A 24,682-nucleotide genomic window follows, 5' to 3' on the forward strand; every position below is an offset into this window, starting at 1 on the left:
CAACTAATGAATCATCGAACCTTGCATCAGAAACCAGGGATGTACTGTATGGTGACTAACATAATGTAATAAAAAAACATTTAAATTAAATAAATAAATAAATAAATAAATAAATAAATAAATAAAATGGAAAAAAAAATGTACATAACTTTTTAAAAGATCTGCCACTAGAAAACTAAAAAAAAGTTCTGATTTCCTTTAAAAAAAAAAAGTTTATTACTCCCTCTTCTAACGTGAAAGGGGAGTGTGCTGTGTAAAGAACATATCCAGGTCAGCCGGGAAATACAGAACAGGCACTCATTAATTCATAAAACCTATTTTCAAATGCAGCAAAAATGGTTTCTGCTGTGAAAAATGAGCACTCTTTCGAGAATATTTAAAAGCTCAAGACACATTACTGTGGTTAGAAATGGCATGTGATGCAGGAGAAGATCCTCTTTGGAAATTATGTCCCCAGAGAGCCTCTCTCCACCTGGCAGTGGGGCCATAGCACTTGATGTTCAAAGCACATGACAAATGCTATGTTCTCTTCTCCAGCATCACTCCTCGGTAATAAGTGGAAGGAATTCCTCCCCTCGATTTTCTAGAACAAACTTTTTAGAGGAAGACCATGACTTAGACACAGCTGATTGTGGCAAACAATCCATGCTTTGTATCTATTTCTGTGCACAAGAGCATTTCTCATTCTTGGTATATTAATAAACCCAAGCATTCATTAATAATTCCAACAATTTAATGCATTAAAGTTTTCAAACACTCATCTACGCCCAGATTATTTCCTTTCACCCCGCCATCCACACGACCAATTCTTTTTCAATTATGCCTCTATTGTTATAGGAATTCCAGAGATTAAATCATTTCCACACTGTTTGCCCTGAAACATCTCTTGTCTTGTAGGGTGCTTCTACTCACCTCCCTATCTTCCCAAACCTTCGATAGTTTCCTCAAGTTCAGAGGCACTTATTACTTCAGAGGCACATTAAACATTTTTATATTCATTCACTTATTCACTGGCAATGCGAACAAACTCATCGCCTTTTCCCAGATCACTAATGCAATTTTCTATATTCAAATAATAAATGCAGCACCCAACAACTAAACCAAACATCTCTAAGATGAAAAACAAATTGGTAGCACCAGTTTAATTACCATCTTGGAACTCAAGGCCCATGATAATTTTTAACAGTTACAATTTTTTTCCTGATAGTTCTATTTGGAGCACTAGGAAAACACTTCGATTTTGTAAGTGTTATCGTAAGGCTGAATTTGCATTGACAAATGCAAATAAAGTGATAGCGGAAAAATAGAACTTTGTACATCAAGACAACTTGCAAAGCAAATGTGAGCAGCTACAACATTTTTACTGTATAAATGACCAAATTTGTGGTGAAAAATGTCCGATGGCTTAGTTCTGGTTAACTATTCCTATCCTGGTATACACAAGATGTAAATAAAATACACGTGGTTAGGGCCTGTTCTGCCCTTGGAAAGATAAAAGCACCAAAAAAGAAAATGTTGGCAGCTCTCTGTATACCACCAGGGCCGTTTAATTTGTACCATATTTTGCCACGTCAGCAGAAATGGGGACCCCCTGGAGCTATTTGTGACCCGTGTTGAAGGTGATATTGGGAGAAGGGAAGGGAGCAAAACCTCAAAAACTGCACATGCTTCTGGTCGCCAGGCTGATGCAGAATTGCAAATCCATAAAAACCTGTTTGGAAAACAAATTTTCAGAACTACAAAGCAGAATAGCGCTTCCAGCCCTGATAGCTGCTCCTTTAGAGCCTTGCTATTTGAAATACGAATCCTCCAGGGCCCCTGGCGAGGCGAAGCCCTGTTTATAGAATCCCTCCAGTATTAACAGCCTATTTTTATGCTTAAAAAAAAATCTTTAGATGGCCACCAGAGAGGATTTTGAAGAAAATACCCTTTGTTTTTAAGAATGTCGTACTTTATTAAAAGCTTTACGGGGGAAAAAAAGGAGAGATCCACAACAGGGCACATGTAATAGATATCAAATGTAGAAAGGCCCAAGAGAAAGGCCCACACATTACAGCATCCTTGGAAGGAGGGCTCGTCTTCAAGAGATGCTAACCAGGGTGATGTAGTGCCTCAAATTTATTACCACCAGGGCACTCTGGCAGGAAGAGAAGTGCCAGGACTTGCCTCATACCCTAATGAAAGCCCAGAGTTGTTCTGTTTACAAGCCAGACACGTGCAGTCTACACAGAGCAGTGCCAAATTTGTGCCAACGTGGCATCTACACCTATTAGATGTGGTGTAGTAATGCTGGGCACAGCTCAGGCTCTCTGGAATGATGTGCTGAAACACTGGCCGAACCTGCTCCAAAGAACTTCTTTAGGAAACTCTAAAGAGGATGGGTACACAAATGCAAAGGGGGAGAGATCTGATGGCAGCCTTTCCAGGAGGCCACACCCCTGGCAGCAGTAACAGACAGTATGGCCGAGTCATTGATCCAACCAACAATAAACATCCCACAAAATCTGGCAACTGTCAGAGGACACGACCAGAAAGGGCTGGAGGAGCTCTCTTTAGCCCATGTCTGACCTCCTCGAGCAGGGTAGCAGAAGAGTCGGCACCGTGTTTTCTAACATTATCTATTACTCACCTCAGGACTGTGGGTACGTTCATTACTTTGCTTTGTTTTGTTTTTTATTTCCTTCACATTTGCTTCCAGCCTCTTTGCATGAAATCTGTAAGAGATAAGACACCATAAGTATAGTTCTACGAAGCTATCCCAGGGAGGAGCCCTAATGAGATTTCAGAGCTTGGTCTGCAAATATTTCACTGGGATCCAGGGGCCCTGGTGAGGGGACCTCTGGCAGCCACTGAATGCTCTTGTCCAGAACCCACCTTACCTTCTCTTTATCATGTCACATTGGCAGATCTCTGATGGCTCTTGCAGCCCGCAGACTGCAGGTACAAGGGAAGGACCTTACCTTAAATTCTCTCAGGAGGGAGAACTGGCTGTAAGTCAGTAACAGAATCAATTGATCAAAAACTAATTTGCTAAAAATCAATTGCCAAAGAACCCATTTATCGGAATGCCCCATTTGCCGAATTTTCCAAATTTACTAATTTATTAAAACTAGTTTCTTTTAACTATTTGTAGAGTTTACAGATATTTGTATTGAGCGGGATGATCCTCAACAGCTATTGAAACAAGATCTCTTCAAAGTTGTAGTTAATTGCTTCGTTTTCCCTTCATAACAACATGCTAAGGAATATTCCATCGGTCAAAAGGAAGAATCACTGGGTGGTTTGGTCTCCTTATGGATATGCTTAGTATTAACAAAATATATTTCACCATTAATAACCAAAATATCATCATTTTACAAGGTAATCTTTTGGTTTATACTGATTTCTTTATCATTGTCTTTTATATAATGTTCTGTCTTATTCCAAGTTCAAATCAAGACTCTGCCATCTAGTCTCTGGGTAGCCCTGGCCAAGCTGCTTCACCTCCCTGAGCTTTATTTCCCTCAGCTGGAAAATGGAAATAAGTATAGCCTCTCCTTCACAGGGCTGTTGGGAGAATTAATCTAGTTTATTAATAATATATATAAAGTGCTTAGAACAGCAATTGATATAGAATAAGGCTCAAATGAGTGTAAACTACTATTATAACTTTTTAAAAAATATTGTATTAAAGCATATCTTTCAACACTTAGGTCACCTTCAATGGATTTTGAAAACTCCTTACTTTGATTCCCTCTACATCCCCCAACCCCACGAAATGTCCTTCCTTGCCTCTCTTGTACTGTGTGTGATAGCACCTTGAACAGACCTCTAGGAAAGCATGTGTTTCTATCTCCATTCCCCTGGACTGCATGCAGCGACCACTGTCTGCCACAGCGCCACCATGCTTGCCAACACGACGCTCAGGGCTTGATGCTTGGTGAGCTTCCCATAAGCCTTTGCCAAATGAACAGGTAAATGATACAAATGGACCTAGCGCATCTTAGGATTGGTCCCTAGTGTCTAGGCTCATCCCTTTTGTGTTGGCTCTGACTGCCTTCTCTTTCAAAGGGTGGCCTCTTTGTGAACTCTTGCCCTCATTCTAGAAAACACTCTCTTGTGAACAAACAGTTCCCATCTCCACTTAACACCAGCCACCTCCCCTTGGAGCCAAGGAACAGTATTACGTTACCAGGCATTCTCATTCTCAGAGGTGCCTTCCTGAGATGAGGTGTAAATTAATGCCAGCCTGACCACTCTGGGTCATTAAAGACCAGATGGTAATTTTTGCAAGAGGAGCGACTGAACCTTACTGGCCTGGCCCAAGTCCAACCTGGATAATTGCCTCCTGCCTACACAATATCCCCCCTCTCGTTTCAGACACAGAAATGATTTTCATTTCACCCTCTGAAAGCTAGCCAGGCAGGGCTGTGCTGGCTTTTCACCCCACTGCTGCGGAGTGGGCGCAGGGTAGCAAAGCAGTGTTCCTCTGGAGGAACTGCAAAGTGCTCTCGGGCCAGAAGGTGGGCAACAGAAATCTAAATATTTGAATAATATATTTGGAAAAATAAGACTTACTCATCTTAAATGAAAACACTTCTTCTCCACTGCATTTTTTTTTTAAGCTACAGGAGTGAGCAGAGAAGAAAAAAGTCTAATTTGGACACGAATAATCTTTTATTGGAATTACAGAAGTATGGCTCATCCCCAGTCTAGATAGCCCCTGGAGTGGGTCCACATCAAAGCTATTTAAGCAGTCATGGATGGGTTGTTGCTGGAGCGAATTCCATTTCTTATTACTAGGGGGGAAGCGGAGGGGTACGGCAAGAAGCTCGGATGCTTGCTCAGCATGCAACTGCCTACATAGGAGAAGACCTGATTGGCAGGACGAATGGAACAGATCAGCCTGACCAGGAAACATCCAGGGCCAAGCACCAAGGTCAAGAGCATCCAGAGTTGACTGACTGGCACAAAGATAAACAACCCGAGCACTAGGCATAAATGAGCAAGAACTTGTTAGGAATACCATCCCCAGGTGGCCTGCAGGTCCTGACCCTTTTGCATGAGATTATCCAGAGCATGCTGGATTCACTTGAAGGGGGGAAATGTTCTTGAAGTGGTTTACAGTTATGTATTGGCTTGCCGTTCTCAGAAAAACCTGAGGCTCAGAATTCTCTACGCTTCCCTTTGTGTCCTTGGCCCAAGGTATAGTCGTATGGAATGGGCTAAAGCACATTTTCTTCACCCGGAAAAATGTCATCTGGCCTCAGAGGACCACTGCATAGCTATTACAGGACCGTAGGGGAGCCCTGACTTGCCCACAAAGACATTCTCTCCCCCCGTGGCCTTGGCTCAAACCTGGCTTGGAGATGCTATGTCTTGAGTATAGCTAATACTTAGTAATAAAGCTTCCTGGGAAAGCAAGACTGCCAAAGTTTAAGTGGTGGGTTTTTATGACCAGGATTATGGTCCATTAAGGGACGAGGATGAAAACACAGCTCGTTTCATTTTGATCTCTCGTCTAGGCTGAACCACCATTCTATTTCCAATTAAAGTTCCACAAGAAAAATGCTGATGTTTCTCCTCCAGAAACAAGCTTTTTGGCGCTTTCCCAAAAAACCCACCATGGTCTGAAGCCACAGGCTTACGGCACTGAGATTCTGTGGCTTTGTTTTCTCCAAGAGGATAAAAGGCCTATAAATGATAGAAGTTTTCAGCTGCAATTTGTTCCGTGCAGAAAGAGAATATATGAGATATATATGGGACATGGGAACAATAGGTCATTTGATAATAGGGAAATGAGGGTTCTTTCCATTGGTGACCTTCCTGAAAGGAGACGTGGACAACCAGTCATCATGGTGAAGCCACAATGACTATGAAATATAATTCAGCTTCTACCTTAACTTGCCCCATGGCTCAGGGAATGGGCATGAACAGCCCAGTTTCTCCATTCTTCTCACACTAGAACATTCCAATGGTGATTGCCATGCATGACAAAGAAAAGTTCCCTCCATTTTAGACATGGTGTGGTCATTTTGGGGAGCACAGTGCACAGGCATCTTGAGGGCATTCTGGACAAATCCTAATGGGTATGAACATTGGCTAGGAGAAAATTAGGAATTTCTATTAAACAACTGAGGCTTGGTTCTGTCCCACCCTTCAGAGGGTGTTGATATAAGCTTCTCTAGATTTTTCCAGTAATGAGTAAAAAGTAGCTTTGTATCATGTACTAAAATAAATTTCAATCTAACTAAGGAAATTTCATATCTACATAAGAAAACTCTCAAAGACTATTTGAAATGAAGTGAATAAAAAAACCAATAAACTGTTTTTGTAAAAAATATTGAAGAACCAAATCAAAAAAGAAATCTAATAAAAGTTGTAAAATAAAGTTATCCTCAGGTAAACATGAAAAGGTCCAACTTTTCCAAAGAAAATTAAACAATGTTTTTCAGAGAATATTTTGTCAAGCAACCAGATTTCAAGCAAATTCAAATTGAAAACGAAACAAACCAGAAGTCCCAATACCACCTAGCTTATGTACATCCTATTATGTCAGTGTGTATCAGAAAACACATTCACCTGTTTCTAAACATAAGAAGAAAAATATCTTTCATGGACAACCTCTGAATAGTGTTTTTCCAGAAGGAAGGAAATTGTAGGAAACTTTCACTTTATAGACAGCATGGTTTTACCAGGTGCACATATTATTTTGTAATCAGAAAAATAAAAAAATTTTCAACCTTTTTTCACATTTTATAAATGTAAAAAATCTTACATTTTACACATTTGTAAATATCCCCGCTCTTTAGTCCTTAAAATTCTAAAGGAATGAGCTATGCTAGCTACAGAGTTTTGCCTGAGGTTTCCTATTAGAATTAATCTATTGCATGGAGAGCAGATCTGTTCTAAACATAAGAACATCTTTCATTTGAGGGGATCGTTTATTCCTTGCTCCTAGGTTGTTGTCTTTTAAAGATAAGAATGACAAATTTCTGAATGAGAGACTGAAGTGTTGAAGAAGACAATTCTAATGATATTCAGAAGAGTGGCTGTCAGGAGCCCCCCGCCCACACCCTTACTCTTTAAGCCTGGTTACAGTCTCTCACCCCTAAAAAATGAAATCACCTCTTCGGTCTCAATATTTGAAGAAAGGAAGCTTTCTTGTCCCTAAAGGAGATGTTGTATCAACAAGGTAGACAAGGTAGACAACCGAGATCTTATTTCCGTATGGAATCCTGCTTGATGTTTGTACTCATTCCACAACCCTCGCACTGCTGAACAGTTAGCATCCTATCCACCAAAAGCTGGAGTCACCTCCTGGACATTGGGACATTTCCAAATTCTCCCTGAGGGTTAGTCCTGCTGAGAAACCCTGAATTTAACTAAAGCTAGACTACTTGTAGCCTCTAAAATGCTCCATAGAATACTGTGCCTCTGGATCACTGCCTATTCTATTCCTTATAACTGAAATATTCATCTAACCTTTCTTCCTCACCTGATTCATCCTCCCTAACTGAAAAGGCTTCCTCCCTTTTCCCCTTGCCATACTTCCCACTCTCCACTTTGAATGTTGCCTATAGTAGCCAGTAAGTTTGTGTACAAATAATTGAAAATCTATCTAATGGGAACTTTGGACCGAAGCACAAACATGAAGTTTGGAAGTGGGTGAATTCAACGCTTTCAGCAGCTTAATTTTATTACTGAAAAGTCATACTTATTCCTTCCTTCAGCTCAACCATCTCCAGCATTTTGGCATTTCTTGCTAATTGCCTCATGGTTGCAAGATGGCTGCTAGAGCCCTAGCATCATGTTTTCACATAACTGCTACAATTAACAAAGAATGGGAGGGTCAGAAGGCTTTCTCCCAGACGTCTTTTATATTTTTTGTCTGGGAAGTAAATCTGTCCCCACAGACATCCTCCATATCTCATTAGCCAGAATAATAGTTTATATAGTTTATAATCTATTATAACTTATAATAGATTAAGTTACTATTATTTAAAAAAATAAAACTGCTCCTTATCATATAGAGACTACTTATTTAATATCTTTGGAATTAAGATTGCCTTATGACGGGGGTAAGGCTGCTGAAACCATCAAACTCTCCGTCATTCAAAGTTGTGCCCCTATTATGTATCCCTCAGGGATGCTGGGCTGCTCTAAACTACATGACGATAATAACTGTTTCTATTTTCCATACCAATTTCTGAAGTCCTTGAATCTTAACATCTACCCTGGAGGTAAATAATAATATGGTTCATTTACAAGGTTGAACAGAGGTTCAAAGAGGGGGCATCCCTTGCCTGAGTCTACACAGTTTATGTAGTTCAAGAGGGGCTGCCCCTTAGGCCTACCTAACTACACCTGCTCCCATCCTGCCCTGCTCCTGTTTCCCCCAGGGGCCTTTCTGAGCTAGAAATACCCAAAATTTGGGATAGGACTCCATGAAATCCCCTAACCTTACCACTCTAAGAGAGGTCAATAAGCTCCCCCTCTGCCAAGCAGTTACAGAATCGGGGCAGCATGTAGACTGTGAGAAGGAGCCAGGAAATAGTCCGTCTAGCCCTGCCATAAAGCTGACTGCCTGACACGTTGCAAGAGAACCTTTCAGGATTTCGTGGGGCCAGGAGGACCCCACTTCTTTGAAAAGTAGAAAGATTATAAGTATTCGGTTAGTACAATGAAATATAGCAAGTATTAAATAAAAGTGTTTATTAAGATTCCCAAATGGGTTGGCTTCTAAACAAAACACAAAATCGGACCTAGATGTCTCCAGAAACATGCAGCCGCTTTACTGACTAGTTCATGAAATAAGATAAAAATAGACTCAGGGGCACCTGGGTGGCTCAGTCGTTAAGTGTCTGCCTTCGGCTCAGGGCATGATCCTGGAGTCCTGGGATCGAGCCCCACATCAGGCTCTTCCACTGGAAGCCTGCTTCTTCCTCTCCCACTCCCCCTGCTTGTGTTCCCTCTCTCACTGGCTGTCTCTCTCTCGCTCGCTGTCAAATAAATAAATAAAATCTTTTAAAAAAAAAAAAAGATAAAAATAGACTCAAATGTTGTTCCAAGTAAAGATAACAGATGCAGGCCCTTTTTAGACTTAAACTCACATGCCCTATTATTAAAAGCATTAATAGAAATGTTCCCTAAATGCTTATAAGGTGTTTACTCAGTTTCCATACTGAAAATCAGGGCATCTTGGTACTGAAAATATTTCATGCCCCACAGTTATACAAAACCACTATTTCTTCAGTTTATAGCCTCTCTTAATCTCTTTGTGGAAATCTCCAGACCTCAACTACATTCCTTGAAATTTTACAGGGCACAAGAGGAACAGAAATCAGGTCAAAATGAATATGTGTATTCAGAAATGCACTGAGATTTTTCCAACTTTTCAAGTTCCTCATACAAATTAATCTTCTTTAGGGCCCTGGTGGTCTCTGCATCATTGCTTCACTCCCCCACCTTGCAGCACCCCCTTGTATTCTCTTGATAGGAATAACTGCCAGATCATTAGGGAAGAAAAAGTTTATTGAGTCAAATCCGGGGGGGTGGGGCCTGCACAAGGTCAAGAGCAGGTACCACCAGCTTTACATAATTTTTGCATCTGCACCAATTTGATTTAAGGCTAGAAGTGGAATTTATTGGTGAGCATCACATTATAAAAAGTGGTTTATACCATATTGTCTCATATTTATTATGATTCAGTCAAAAGTGAATTGTACACATGCCATCTGCAGTGAGCTGATACAATGGAAGGGGAAAATGGCTCTTGAAAAGCACATTTGTTCTCTTTTTCATTGTCTTTAATGGTTTACTTAGGTGCAAGAAAAATCACTCTAATGTTAAAACTGTGCCTTTTCTTGTGGCACTGATTACCAAATGAAAATCATTAGAACAAAAAAAAGAAAGAAAGAAAGAAAAACGAAGTTGAACTTTATGTATTAGGATAGCGGTAATTGAGAAGAATCGAATTGTTTGAGCAAAATATGTGAAATAAAGAAATTGTTTAGGATCTCAAAAAAATGTGTAGAAATGCTAGATAAAACATTCTAGAGCTTCCAGTTCCTAATAACAATAACAACAAAATTATTCTCTTCACATTCCTTATTTAGACTGTATCTCTATCAGGAGTGGGTGACATTTCAAAAATGATCTGAGTGGCTTGTCCCCATGTAACCAGCATGCTAAGCAAGGGAAGGGAATGTGCACCTACCCCCCCCCTCTTCAGCAGGATGACAATGAAAAGCAACTGAAAGGCCCCTGAAATCTTCCCTGGGTTCCTTTTCAGAAGGTAAATTGGGCATTTTTTTTTCTATACCACTTTTGCTGTTTTTCCTCAGAAATTTAAAAGTCCCTGGTTGATAGATCTAAGAATCAATAACACGTTCCCCAAGCTGATAGGAACATCAGGATCCCCTCCCAGACTGCAACGAGGTTTCTGGAGTCTAGCTTATTCCTCCATTAATATGTTCTTTGTCATGGTTGTAATTTTAGTCAAGTGTAATCAAACGCTGAACACATAAAATTTACTTCTTAATCCACTGATTCTATGAAAGAGTTGAAGACTCATGGCCAGATGCGTCCCTAGTAGCTGCCTCAGAGATGGGACAGTAAGTATAGTTTGGCCATTTCTTCACCCGATTTTTTATAGAGGTCCTTCTTGAGTTCACAGCACACTAGATGCTTTTAATTAGGTTTTGTTTTGTTTTCTCTGCTTCTTATTGAACCACATTCACCATGTGGTTCAATATCCTAAATGATCTTTTTTTTAAATGCATGGGGATGAAATGATATGATGTCCGAGATTTGCCTCAAAATATTCCAAGGCATGAGGGAAATCAGGGAGCTGTAAATGAACCAAGACTGGCTATGAGTTGGTAATTTTGGAACCTGGGTGATGGGTACAAAGGCAGTGTATTATTATACTTCTCCCTTTGCTTTTGTGTATATTCAAAAGTTCCTATAATGAAAGGTATTTAAATACTATTATTAGGAAGTGGTGTTGTTGTTTTGGGTTTTGCATTGCTTTAGTTTCCTTTTGGAGAATTGACATGTAGCTCTCTATCGGACAACTAGAGTAATGGTCTGGTCCACTCTGAATAGCTGTAGCACGGTGGCCCTTTGCAAACAGAGTCAGGGTACAGACACTTCATTTTATTATAAACAGATGCTGTTACTGATCCATGAGCCAAAGCCAACACCAAGTCCTATAAAACCCATGCTGCAGGATTCCCTTCGAGGCAGAATTCCATCTATTGCTTATAGAAGGTCACTTGGAGAGAGCCCTCAGCGTCTCCACCCCACACCTGCAAGTGACTCAGATGATGAACTGGTGGAGGAGGAGAGGCTGTTCAGGTCCATGGAGAGAGGGAGAGAAGGGGGAGGAACTGGAAGGGGCACGAGGGATGCCTAGCTCCGAAGGAAACTCTTCTTTTCAGCTCAAAAATGGAAAGCTCAGTCCATGCTGGGTGTCTGTCAAGAGCCTGGCAAACAATGGGTTAACTAGGGTTGTTTAAACATGAAACACTGAGGATGGAAGCACTGAGAACTGAAGATCCAAAAAAAAAAAAAAAAAGGAACTATCTGGCAAATATATCTTGAATTAAAATGAATCTCACTTTATTTCTTTTCTCTTCCCCCCAACACTTCAAAAAAACATTCCTAGTTGAAGGTTCTCCAAGGTCTTCTTGATTTTCAAAATTAATCTCTCTCTGGATCTGTTACTAAAGTATGGAAAATGCAATTATTCCAGAACAATCTGCTTTTCCAGGGCTCTTAAGACTAGAACATCGTTATGTTCTCAAGGCAGCTAAGCTCTCTATAGACAAGCCTCGGAAAATAGATCTATAATTGGAAAGCAACCAGGTGCTCTTCTGGGGCTTTGGTCCTTTATATCTCAAATGTTTTCTCTCTAGTGTTGATACAAAAACCTGTTCCATTTATATAAAAATACAGCCACTAGCAAATGGTGTCCTTATAAAGGTTAATGTCATAGTTGTTAGAGGAAAAATGGTGTTCATCATCTCAAGAAGTGATGTCCAATATTTTTAAAATCATCCACCCCATCACTGAAAAAATATGGGACACCTACCTAATATTTTCATCTTTATTTACCAATAAATTATCACCTTGGAATAATAGGAAAATAGGGACAAAGAACAGTATGCCACGTCCCTTCCAAGAACTTTACATACGTTCATGTTTCTAACCTTCACAACAACCCGACCAGGTGGGTAGTATTTTTTCATTTTGCCAATGAGGAAGCTAAGGCACCAAGACGGTAAGGAATTTACCCAAAGGAAAACAGCTCGGAAGTGTCAGGGGCAGGATTCAAACCCTGGTCATCTGGTTCCTAAGTCCATCTCTTAACTAGTAAGTTAGTACAGGAGGACAGGATAGAACTCAGGAGGCAGAGTTGAGGGAACTGCCAAAGGATGAGATCTTTAAAACAGAAATTAGAATTTTTACCATCTTCTTCCAGCCTCCCCAAAGACTGTCATCTTGCCCACTCCTGGGGGGATTCCTCCCGTCAAAATAAAATAAAATGGAGACCAGGATTAAAAATTCCCTAGGCAGACAAAACCATTCAAGCCACATAAGCAAAACTAAATGTAGCTTATTTCATAAATATAAAAGAAACTTAGGTTCTTATAAATGCCTCTGATAATACAAAAATAAAAACAAAAACAACTTAAAGTCATCTTCCTAAAATGGTATAAGATGGTCACTTTTCACCAACCTCACACCATCTGAAAACCCTGGTTGTGGTAACTAATCCTTGTCAAGTTAAACAACTTCCTCATCTTCACGTCATAAACCATCCTGTAATATTGTGTCTCTGAGCTTCGAATCAGTCTTGGATTTGAAGATTTCCAGTTTGTGAACTGTTCTTCTGTGCACAGTAAGCTCTTACTAAATGCTAGTTTACTGAACTGGTTTTAATTTTTACTATTTCTGGATTTTTGACACTACCCTTTCCACCCAATACCAGTTTGGAAACCACTGACCTAAATGTTACTCCTTTGGAAGCTGGCAGAAAGCCCCCTGGGAGAGCCTGGAAGCTATGGATTCTGCAGATTACGCCTGGTGTTCAGTGCAACAGATGATTCTGGACCTTTGACAAAATAAATACGTTTTTACATCACAACTGGTGGATCAACGTTCTCGCTGTCTTCCTAGCTATATCACTGGGTCCTGTTGCATTCTACTTATATTATCATTTAGTCTCTGAAGAGCTTTGTCTTGTATTGTCAGTGAAAAATCAACTAAACAAACAGGTGCTGAGGAGTAAAGTGAACATTCACAATAGTGTCTTAGAATCACAGGAGGGAGCTGAAGAGATTGCCAGGCACCTAGGCCCCTTCCCTGGCTTCATGAAGCAACATATATTTCTTCCTCCTCTGGGCACCTAATACAATGACCAACTAGAAACGCAGTCCCTGCGGGCTAGCCAAGGAAAATATTCCCATGGCAAAGGTCTTCCGTTTCCTTTCTCCACCACAATCAAAGTCAACACACCGGAGATCTAGTGATAGTCAAAAGTAGAGATAAACTAGACTTCTTAAATGCCCAAGGGTAACAATCCTGGTGAACTGAGCAAGTCGGGTGAGGATGTGGGCATCACAAATGTTCCTGTTGCCATCTCCTGGGAGAGGAGAACCATAACTGGCCTTTCCTAAGTGCCTCCTACATCCAGACATTTTGCTTTACATCCTTTCATCTCAAACAGCATGAAATAAGGAAACTGAGGTACGGACCGGACTCACATCAAGCCTCATACTTCTGCAAGGCCCCATATGATGGGGTCCCTGCACCTCTGCCCCCACTGTTCTTTGCCTCGGGCTAGCTACGCTGTACCTTTGGCTGCTCCTCTAGCACTCCAAGCAAGCACCTTCCTCAGGCCATTTGCACCTGCCGCCTCCTCAGCCTGGAGTATAAATCCCTAGAAATCCATCAGCTCACTCTCTGGCTCCATTCAGATCCCTGCTAAGCATCACCTCCTTGAAAAACTCTTCCCCAACCTCTGTGCCTATGAGAGCACCTCACTCTACATTCCTTATTTGCTTTATTTTTCTTTCAAAGCCTGATCATGTTATACCGATATATTTGATCATTTGATTCCCGATTCCCAACGAAACAAGAAAACCCTAAAGATAGAAACAATCTCCAGTGTGTCCCGCAACATAGCTTGAATGCCCAGAATGCCACCTGGTGCGCAGTGAGCACTCAATCAGTACTTCTTGAATAAACTCAGTAAGTGGTGCGTTCCAAACACAAACCCTCCTGATGCCAAAAGCGCCCCAAGCTTGCACCTTCCCGAGAACCACCGGTGCGGCTGAGTCCCGGGGCCTGCTGCCTGAGAAGGCTAGCCCCCACCCACCCTCCCAGGTCTGTCAGCAGACACACACGCGGCGGCCCGTCTGGAACCTGCGTCTGGCGCCTCCGGGGGAGGCTGAGAGACACCCCGGCCCCCCTGCACAGCGCCGCCCGTCCCTCTGCTCCGATTACCGCCATCTGTGTGGGCAGGCCAAGGGCTCCCTCCGAGGGGCGCCACCTCCTCTCTGCCCCGCGCTGGGGCACAGTTTCTCCTCTCTGAACCCATCCTGCGCGACACTGGGTTAGCAGACACCCAAGGAAAATGCCAGGAACATTTGAGACACAGGGCAGGCAGACGCAGCCGTGTCAGCATGGAATGTCACGGCCGAGGCCAAGAAAATGAAAAACTGCACAGCTTCAATAACCCAGAAAATTCCAGAACTCAGGTCGAACCAAAGGCGGCCTTTTGGTGAACATTAAATCAAATGCTCTATTAAGGGTTGTAAGGTCCTTGGGGGCCAGAGTGCACCCACTGTCTTCCACCTGCGGGTGTGCACACATATCGCTTATATTTTCATTTAAAAGCGTGAAGGGAGATGTTTAAAAAAAAATAGTAACACTGACCTGAAAAGGGGCTCAGGTTGCCACTTAGTCGTTTGTCTTTGTCATTGGTGAGTCTGAGGAACTTACAAGGGCAAGTTTACAGAACGAGAGGTGGTACAATTCGGTTGGGAGCAACTTCCATCTGCGGAGGGGGTGTCACCAGAAATCTGGCAGGCGGACGAAGGTCTCCCTCCTGCCAGGTGGCTGTGGGTAGTGAGGGCCGTTCGCAGGACGGAGCAGAAGATTCCAGAAGGCTCTGCGCGGACCCTGACACACACACACGGCTCCTGCCCTCGTCCCCGCTCGTGGCTCCCGCCGCCGGAAGGGTGGAGCGAGGGCTCTGCGCCCTCTTCTCCGTCAGCACCAGTCCTTGCCCGCACACTCGCTAGGCGTCTCGCGACAACTGTGAGAGGGCGGGAGCACCCAGGAAGGCGGGTGGGTGTGAACCGCGAGGTGATGGGCGGGGCCCAAGCGGGGGGACCGGGCTTCCGCCTGCCATCCTTCCTGATGCTGAACATTAGTGATTCCGGGAAGACTTGAACGGCGACAGGCAGCAGCCTCTGTAAATAAAGATGAAATGCCTCCATGAAGGGATCCACAAAATGTGGTATACCTCACCCAACGGAACATTATTCAGCCATCAAAAGGAACGAAGTGCTGACATATGCGACGACACAGATGGACTTTGAGGACAGGAGGCTAAGAGAAAGCAGCCGGTCACAAAAGGCCACATATTCCCTGACTCCGTTCATGTGAAATGTCCAGAATAGACAAATCTATAAAACACAGGAGGTAGGTGAGTGGTGGCCTGGGGCTGGGAAGCGAGGGAAATGGGGGTATGGGGAGTGATAGCTAAAGAATATGGGGTTTCTTTTTGAGGCAATGAAAATATTCCAAAATCACCAGGTCGGTTGCACTTCTCTGGGAATTTGCTAAAAACCATGGAATTGTATACTTTAAATGGGTGAATTTTGCGGCACACAAACTATATCTCAATAAAACTTTTTTTTAATCAAAATGAAACAAAAGGAAATACCTAATACACATGCCCCAAACTGTCCCAGTTCAAACATAATTCTTCAGTATTGTTTGCAGCTTGTGGATTAGTCATGAAATCAACTTTTAGTGCATTGCACTGAGCATTTTTAAATAACAAAATAAAAACAAAATGGAATTATCACAAAGTACCAGGGTACACTGCACAGAGTAAAAGCAAAGTTTCATCTCATAAAGCTGTAACGTTCACTGGGTGAGTATGCACGGGGTCACAATGTGCTATTTCAAAGACTCGTGATGTGTTTTATGAAGAGTCCTCAAGTAACCTACTTCCTCCACACGTCCGATCAAAGCGATTCTGTTGCACAACCCTAGACAGTTCAAGATTTGCCTCTTGACTCATCAATATCGAGAGTCAGAACTATCATCTGATGTTCCTCGTATTGCCTGCCAGAAGTGTGACACTTGACGTGTGCGTCTGTGAAACAGCAAGCCAGATTTTGCCATCAGTATTGATGACAAATGTTTCAGTCTCCCAAAGAGTCACTGTCCGTCTCTCTTCCAGCATGCCGGGGCAGCTACCCTCCTCTGTATGAAATTCAGGGTCGCTGATCACGTGGGGTTCCACACCACAGAACTGAGCAAGCCTTATCCTCAAAACCAGGTTGCTCTTAGAAAGTCCCTGCCTTCTATTCATCCTTTCATTTATTGAGTCAATAAATGTCTCTTGACTGCTGGCTATGTGCCAGGCATACAGGACATATAATCGTGAGTGAGATAGGCATGGTCATCACCCTCCCAAAGCCCTCAGCCTTATTGGATGTCAGAGTCTAGTTGTCAGAAGAGAGATACAGTCTCAAGTTCTTCTTAGAACTGACAGTCAATTGCTGCGTGGCCTTTGACAAACGATTCCACTCTGCCACTCTGAGCTTTGTTTGCTCAGAAGCTGGGTTTTCTGGCCCACTGAGAATCACAGGATTTTAGAGCTGGAAAGTTCCTTAAGGAACAACTCCCCCATTTCACATGGGGAAACAGGGCCCAAGAAGGGACCCCCTTGCCTACTGACACATGACCCACCAGAAGCATGTCTTCCAGCACCCAACACCACCCCCACCACCACCCCATAGTGAAGTTGAATGTGGCCTGTTCTTGGTGAAGGACTGAGAGGCTTTCAAAGGAAGCACCTTACATCCTGGACTTTTCAGAGAAATAGTAATGCAAACTATTCCAGCTGCAGCTAACACCAGAAGAGCCAAAGCTATATCTATATCTTACAGGAGAGTTTTCAACAACCTGTGGGCCTGTGAATGAGAACAGCAGGGTCCCAAGTTACAGGAACATTCCCCTCAAACCTCCTAATAAATCCCCTTTTTCCTTTTGAAGTTTAAGAGCTCCCTCGTTGAGTGGTCTTCTGATATTCAAGACCCCCTTTGAAAACAGTGGCCATGTTCCCAGGGCCCGAGCACTCAGCTTGTTCAGGGCCCGAGCACTCAGCTTGTTTGGTTGGTTGGTTGGTTGGTTGGTTGGTTGGTTGGTTGGTTGGATGGGTGGGTGGGTGGATGGGCAGGTGATTTTTTCCCTCCCTCTAGCATCTTAAAAATCCAGCCTGGGGCGCCTGGGTGGCACAGCGGTTAAGCATCTGCCTTCGGCTCAGGGCGTGATCCCGGCGTTATGGGATCGAGCCCCACATCAGGCTCCTCTGCTATGAGCCTGCTTCTTCCTCTCCCACTCCCCCTACTTGTGTTCCCTCTCTCGCTGGCTGTCTCTATCTCTGTCGAATAAATAAATAAAATCTTTAAAAAAAAAAAATCCAGCCAGCATGCTAGGAGCTCTTGGTTTAGCTTCCCCAAATCCTAGCAGTTTCCCTAGAAGTCTGTCCCTTTAACATGAAATCCACAGAACACACACAAAGCTACTTTTTCTCTCCCCTAATAAATCAGGCAAATTACCTCCTTTGTTTTTAAGACCATTTCAAGTTCACTTTTAACATTCTTAGTTAAGGTATTATTTATGTTGTGATTTAATTGAGATTTTAATGCACTTTTCAGCACACAATCATATCACAATATCCCTGAATTTTTCGCTCCTATTACTAAAGTTGAGGAGAAAGGTAGTTTTCCTCAGACACAACAGTGATCATTTCCAGATTGTGTATGTCTCTCTGGCATTTTAACCCACCTGAGTTTATAAGGGCCACCAGAGTAAATCACAGTTTGGTCTGTAAAGGATTGAACTGTGTTAATATATGCCTAGAGAGATCTATGTTTATCTCCACTTTCTAGAAATGTAAGAGTCTTCGGCAAGTATGTTTACACACAGCAGAAACCATGTGAACCTACTGGTAAATGTTTGCCTTCACACTACTGGAGTATATTGTACACCAGATGGTTTAGTCAAAACAAAATTATGCGCGTGCGTGCACACACACACACATACATACACACATATGTTTGAGCACTATGCCTCCCCATTTGTTTTAAACTGTTTTTCTCCTTTCATGCATGAGAAAGAATGTAGAAATACTTGGAATAATGACCAATATGTTCTGTGTTTACTGCTGCTTTCCCTCACTAGAGATTAACTCATAAAACTTTACTACAAATTAAACAAACTCGGGCTCTCCTTACATCCAGTCAAAAGCTACCACTTACACCGAAGGAAATTTTGATTTCCATCTCTGGGAAGTGAAATGGCCGGCCCTATGGAAAGATAACAGGGTCTCTTTTTCTCCCTATATCTGCTAATCCTTGGAGGTGCTAAAATATTCATCTAGACTCTGGCAACCACAGCACTTCATCTGGAATTAAAATGGAAGCTAGAAGAATCACAGATAGACTCAATTTTAAAACATTAACATCTCGCCTACTGTTTTAAAAAATTATCTGATTGCTCCAATAACACTTATTACTTAGAGACTTCAGACAGTCAAAAATTTTCCCAACTGGTGGGCAAGAAAGCACCTTTGACAGTGACAGAGAACTTCCAAAGAAAATCATGTCTAGAATAGACTCAGGATCTCTCACCATCTCGTCTTTTCGGCTATGACTCCTCTGGGGATAATTAGGTGTTGTCTTTGAAGAACCCAAATGAGAGACTGTATCTACATCCATCTAGTTCTGTGCCTAGAGCATGGTAAATTCTCAATGGATACGAATTCCATCAGAATACCAGACTTGAGACTGTAATCCAATGACACATGTCAAAGACCTTGAGAAAGAAAACAAAAATCTCAAGGTCATGTCACTCCAGCCCTGACCTCAGCAGTCTATTTGTCTTCCTCTCCACAGTGCTTGGATTTCACGGCCTCCAGACCCCCAGACAACGACATTTTTACCTGGAAGAAGCTTAGAGAGGGTTTTAATTTTTAAAGAGGCATTTATAAAGATCATTTGATGCAAGTCCCCTGCTTCCTACTCCTCAAGGTCTGCTTACTTTCAAACGTGCCCGCCTGGAGCCATGGGTGTGTTTTTGTGTGGTCCAGTTCCCGTTTTATGGATGGTTCCTGTACTCTGGAATCCCTGGAATACTTCAATTACGAAAATTACCATGTGCTGGGTCCTTTCGGGTTGACAAGACTGCTTTCTTTTCTCTCTAAGCTGAGCTGTGTTTGTTTACATAGGAAATGTACTCTTTCTGAACATTCAGACTGTTTCAACATCCACTTAGATAGCCCCATTAAAAATCGGAGGTTAAGAAAATTAAGAAGGGAGGCAAGAGAAGGACAAAGAAAATACATCCTTAGATGCTAACTGAGAATTTGGTTCGGAGCAAAATTAGAAAATCAGAGGGTGTTTTCTTTTCATGGATGAGACAATGCTCTACTTGTTCTCGGAGGCAATGAGGACTACCCCACTTTGCATCACTGGTGACTCTGTGCAAAGTGATTTTCCTGTTTAAACCCTGTTCTTTCTTATATGTTATCTTTTCAAAGGCAAATTAGATAAACCTGTGTCCCCAGACTATATCCTGTTTGTTTGAATAGGAAATGCTAATATTTTCTTACATGTTTTGCTGGGTGTCAGTTGTAACTCATAGCTGGTAGTTAAGACAGGCCCCTTTCAGCTCTGGGAATTTCATTGGCTGTCTTCCAGGAGTCAGAAGGTTCACAGTGATTTTGAATAACGCTCTCCACAGCTCTATGAATTATCTGTATTATTTAGCAGGAGGGAAAGAAAGTTAGATTTGCCTTTTCTATATGTGATTAATGTATCTTTAAATATGTCATTTCATGAGGGTTTCTCTTTTTACCTCCACTCCCATGTTACTTTTGCTTTCCACCCAGGCCACTGCCAAACCAACTTTCCAAACTCCCCTAAACCTTTACTTAAAGACTCATGCTTAAGTAATTGTTACCCCAAGGATCCCTGCCTGGTTCATCTGTTTCTACACTCTCATTGGTCTAAGGCAACGCCTGTCACAGCATAGCCCGGTCCCTTCCCATAAGTCCCTAATTGTGTTCAGGCCCCCAAATGTGACAGAGAAGGAAACAGAAATGGTAAAAGAAATACATTTCTAAGACAACAGACTCTCCATGCAGACAACTCTCTACTAGGGCACAACAACCGTGTCCTCCATGGTCAGCACTGGCCCATCCAACACTTTTTTCTATAGTTTTCAGAGTACAGATCTTTCATCTCCTTAGTTAAGTTCATTCCTAGACAATTTATTATTTGGGGTGAAATTGTAAATGGAAGTGTTTCTTAATTTCTCTTTCTGCTACTTCATTATTAGTATATAGAAATGCAACTGGTTTCTATGTATTAGTTTTGTATCCTTCAACTTTACTCAATTTATTTATCAGTTCTAGCAGATATTTTCTGGACTCTTCAGGGTTTTCTGTATATAGTACCATGTCATCTGCAAATAGTGAAAGTGTTACATCCAACATGTTTAAGAGAGAACCTTGTCATTAGCATCCCAAACTCCATTTTTCAATATCTTCTTTTCGAGAAGGGCCATCTAGCTTCTCCTTATGAAAACCTGCTCCTAGAAAATCTAGCATAAGGCATTCACATCTTAATGTAAACTTACGTCAGTGTGTTCCCTCTCTCCGGGGAGCTTAGATTCTGAGCTCCATGTCTAATTAAAGGATGAAGGTTGGTTCCCTCTTAATCATATGTCAGCCCTGTGCTCAGATGGCAGAGGTAAAATACTGGAGGCAATAAGACACATTCATTGTCACCAAGACAAACACACACGTAAGTGGTTTGCTGCTCTACCGGTGCAAGTAAGGCCTCTCCTAAAAACCTTACCGTGTTTGTTTAAACCCAAAGCTTCAAACATGAGAAACTTCATGCTAAATGGTAACACTCCTCTCCTGCCACTTTTTATTCAAAACCAATATCCTTAGCTGTATACCTGGCATATATACAAATGAGTAGCTTTTATGCCCACTATTAACTGAAATGCAAAACGGAAATGAGCAGAGGTGGGCTAACTGTGCCACCCTGGAGGCCTAAGCCTCAGGGTCCTTCCAAGACCAGGAAGACCTCCTAGCAATGTTATATTTATGATGTTATATCCTTTTTAAAGGGGGCCCTAATATTATATAAGCTTCAGTCCCCACAAAACCTAGACCCACTTTGTCATGGAGTGAATTATGTTCCCCCCAAATTCATATGTTGAGGTCCCAACCCCCAGTGTGACTGCATTTGGATATAGGGCCTTTAAAGAGGTAATCAAGGTTAAGTGAGGTCCTAAGAGTGGGGCCCTCATCCAATATAGCTGATGTCCTTCTAAAAAAAGGAAGAACCAACAAGAATGCGCACAGACAGAAAAAAAGCCATGCGAGGACACAGCAAGAAGATGGCCGTCGTCTCCAAGTCTAGGAGAGAGGCCTCAGGGGGAACCCAACATTCCGACATCTTGATCTTGGACTTCTAGCCACTAAACTGTGAGGCATAAATTTTTGTTGTTTAAGCCATCCACAGTGTGGCGTTCTGGTATGGCCACCCTAGAAGACTAATAAACACCCATAGAAGTTACGAACCACTTTTTAGCTTTTGACTAGCAAATTCTATTAATGATAACATTCAGTGCTAACTGAAGTGCGGCAAAACAGGTAATCTTGTGCATAATCAAACATACATTGCTGACAGCACATGATTCAACACAACTTTTGGAAAAACAAGCTTGAAATAAGTATTAAGAGACATAAAAATGCTCATTCTCATTGACCTAGTAATTCCTCTTCTGGGAATCTATCCTAACCAAATACCTCAAAAGAGTTTTAAAAATATATACACAAAGAGTAGTATTAAAGTATTATTTACAATACTTGCCCATGATTAGAAGATTCCCCTCCTCATAAATCACAAACGGTGTGGCCCTTGGATTTCTGCCAGACTTTTACAAATTCCCAAGTGTGACCATACATCTACATATGAAATTGTGCTAGTTTACTTGCAAACAATATCGTTTTCTATTCCAGTATGCATTGCCCCTTTGCAATACGATATTGCTTCTCTGTCCATCAAAGGTAAAGTCTATTAATGGACTTTGATTGGGGCTTGGCCATTGGCTTGCTTTCTCCTATGGAACATTAGTAAATATGATGCAAGCACATTGAAAAATGATTGAGAAATGCTTGCATGTGGATTTTGCTTTCTCTTTCTGCACTTAAAACCATGGGACCACCAGCAGTTCAGTCTAGAGAGGTCATGTGCTGAAAAGCCCAAGCCACTCTGGCCAACACCCTGCCAATCTCAGCTACATTACTGAGTGCATCCTAGGCCACCCAGCCCCAGGCAGTCATCCCAGGCCAGAATTCTCCCAGCCTTTTCAGCCAACCTTAGCATCATGAGCTAAATAATCAATGTTTGTTGTTTTAAGCATTGAAGTTCTTAGTGGTTTGTTATGCAGCAAAAACTAATACAATAATTTCCCATTAAATACATGTGGGACAAACAGAAAATAGAAAAACTACATTAATATCCTGACATTGGGCCATCAGTTCATGGACTAGCTGGCTAGCTCTTGGACTCCGATCTTATGATTCAAATTCCCCCAAATTCTCCGATAAAATTACTAATTATTACATGCCTTGGGCCTTTGGAATTGCTTGAGAACAGCTAAAATCTTCAATGATAAATCTGCAAATGCCCATGGTCTAGTTTATTATAAAATTGGAAGTGAGGTAAATGCTCTCCATTACTTGCTTTCCCTCAATTAAGCCATTTAAAATTATGGCTATGAAGACAATACAGAAACATGGGAAATGTTTCAGTGCAATATTAAATGAAATGAATAAGATATAAATTTGTCCTTAAATTATGATGACAAATATGTAAAGAAAAAAAGATAAATAGTTATGCTGAGGGAAAAGACTGTAAAGAATTATACCAAAATGCATTAGAGGCTGCTTAAGGGTATTGTCTTATGAGTAATTTTTTTTTCTTTTCCATGTTTTCTGTAAGATAATTATATTACCTTCGTAATTTAAAAAAATTAATATACAATCATTTTTAAAAATTGAAATCTGGTTAGGAGTAGAACTCATCTGTTTGCTTTATAATTTTTAAACTTGCTAGCATACAAACTCTCTCTGCTGGTTTAAAATCGTAATATCCTAGAAGATGAAAATGCCTATAGTTTTCTGATTTATTTGGATCTTACTAATTTTGTCCTGGAGTTTTGCATAAATCTGTTTAAACTCAATTTAAACTACCTTTGGAGACCAGCACGAGCCTAACCTCACTAAATTATAAATTGTTGAAACCTCCTGGCTGAGACCCAGTTTGATTCAGATCTAAGCTGAGTGCAGAGGGAAAAATCATGTTGCCACCTTCTGAGGCCATAGCTGCTCTGAAAAATGGCTCGCAACCCAGTTATCTAGCTTGGAATGAGTAGACCTTAGTTATTCTCCAAAGAAAAGCCTAAAGCTTCTGCTTACCAGTTATGTATTTATACCCACAGCCAGGAAAGCCCTGTGAAAGAAAAGATGATAAAGATAATAAGTGTGTTTCTGTGCCCTCCCCCAATTGGACAATCTCTTTACAGAGCAGTTCCTTTGACTTCAGGCCTCTGCAAATTCCCGTTTCTCAAGCCAGTCTTCCCTCATCTCACATCCAATCATCCCGCAACATATCCAAATGAATGAAAACGTGAACTTCGTCTCCAAGAAATGTTCTTGTGAAACTGAAACAGAAAAGACTCTGGTCAGTTTGTACTCCAGCCTCCCCCAGACGATCACTGTGGATTTCCCACATCACTCACTCAGTCTGCTTAACATAAATTTTTACTAGAACCATGTCAGTCTCCATTAATAAACATAGTTCCAACATACAAATTCAATCACATTATGAAATCTCATATGTCAAATGGCAAAACTGTAACACAGAAAGTTTATGTAATTAGAATATTAAACAACTGTCACTCAGCTGTAACAGCTTCAATCCCACAACAGCAAATGGCCCCATTAATATGGAAAGGAGCAGGATTTGGTCAGCTTTATTGCTTTGTCCATCAGCCACCCAAGGAGTGGTTCTAAGAGCTGAACTTGATTCCTGGAAAAGGTCTGCCCTGAGGAAAAAAAGGGAAGAGAGCTGAGCTTATAAAACTTCAAGCCAGGGCTTAACCATTTGCCTGCCACCAGTTGCCCTTTTCTATTTGTTAGACACTGTACCTCCACCCAACTGAGTGTCAGGACTTCAAGGTTGCAGAGGTGGACCGGAACCTTCCAGAAGAGGCTTCACTTGCACACTGTTGTGCATAGCAACATTATTCCCAATAGCCAAAAGACAAACAATGCAAACGTCTGTCAACGGACGGATGGATAAGCGAA

At 41.7% G+C, this 24,682-nt stretch overlaps 1 long non-coding RNA gene across 1 annotated transcript in view; it reads right to left on the minus strand.

The window, feature by feature from the left end:
• The window catches only part of LOC105237162, a 60,232-nt gene extending 45,629 nt beyond the window's left edge, over window positions 1-14,603 (minus strand). Inside the window, exons 1-2 of the long non-coding RNA XR_002142516.1 lie at window positions 14,494-14,603; window positions 2,630-2,714 (exon numbers count right to left, since the gene is read on the minus strand). This is a non-coding gene — a long non-coding RNA (uncharacterized LOC105237162). The remainder of the gene's footprint in view (window positions 1-2,629; window positions 2,715-14,493) is intronic.
• Between the last annotated feature and the right edge of the window lie 10,079 nt (window positions 14,604-24,682).

This window comes from Ailuropoda melanoleuca, chromosome 1 (assembly GCF_002007445.2).
Source record: "Ailuropoda melanoleuca isolate Jingjing chromosome 1, ASM200744v2, whole genome shotgun sequence".
In the NCBI taxonomy this organism is placed as follows: domain Eukaryota; kingdom Metazoa; phylum Chordata; class Mammalia; order Carnivora; family Ursidae; genus Ailuropoda; species Ailuropoda melanoleuca.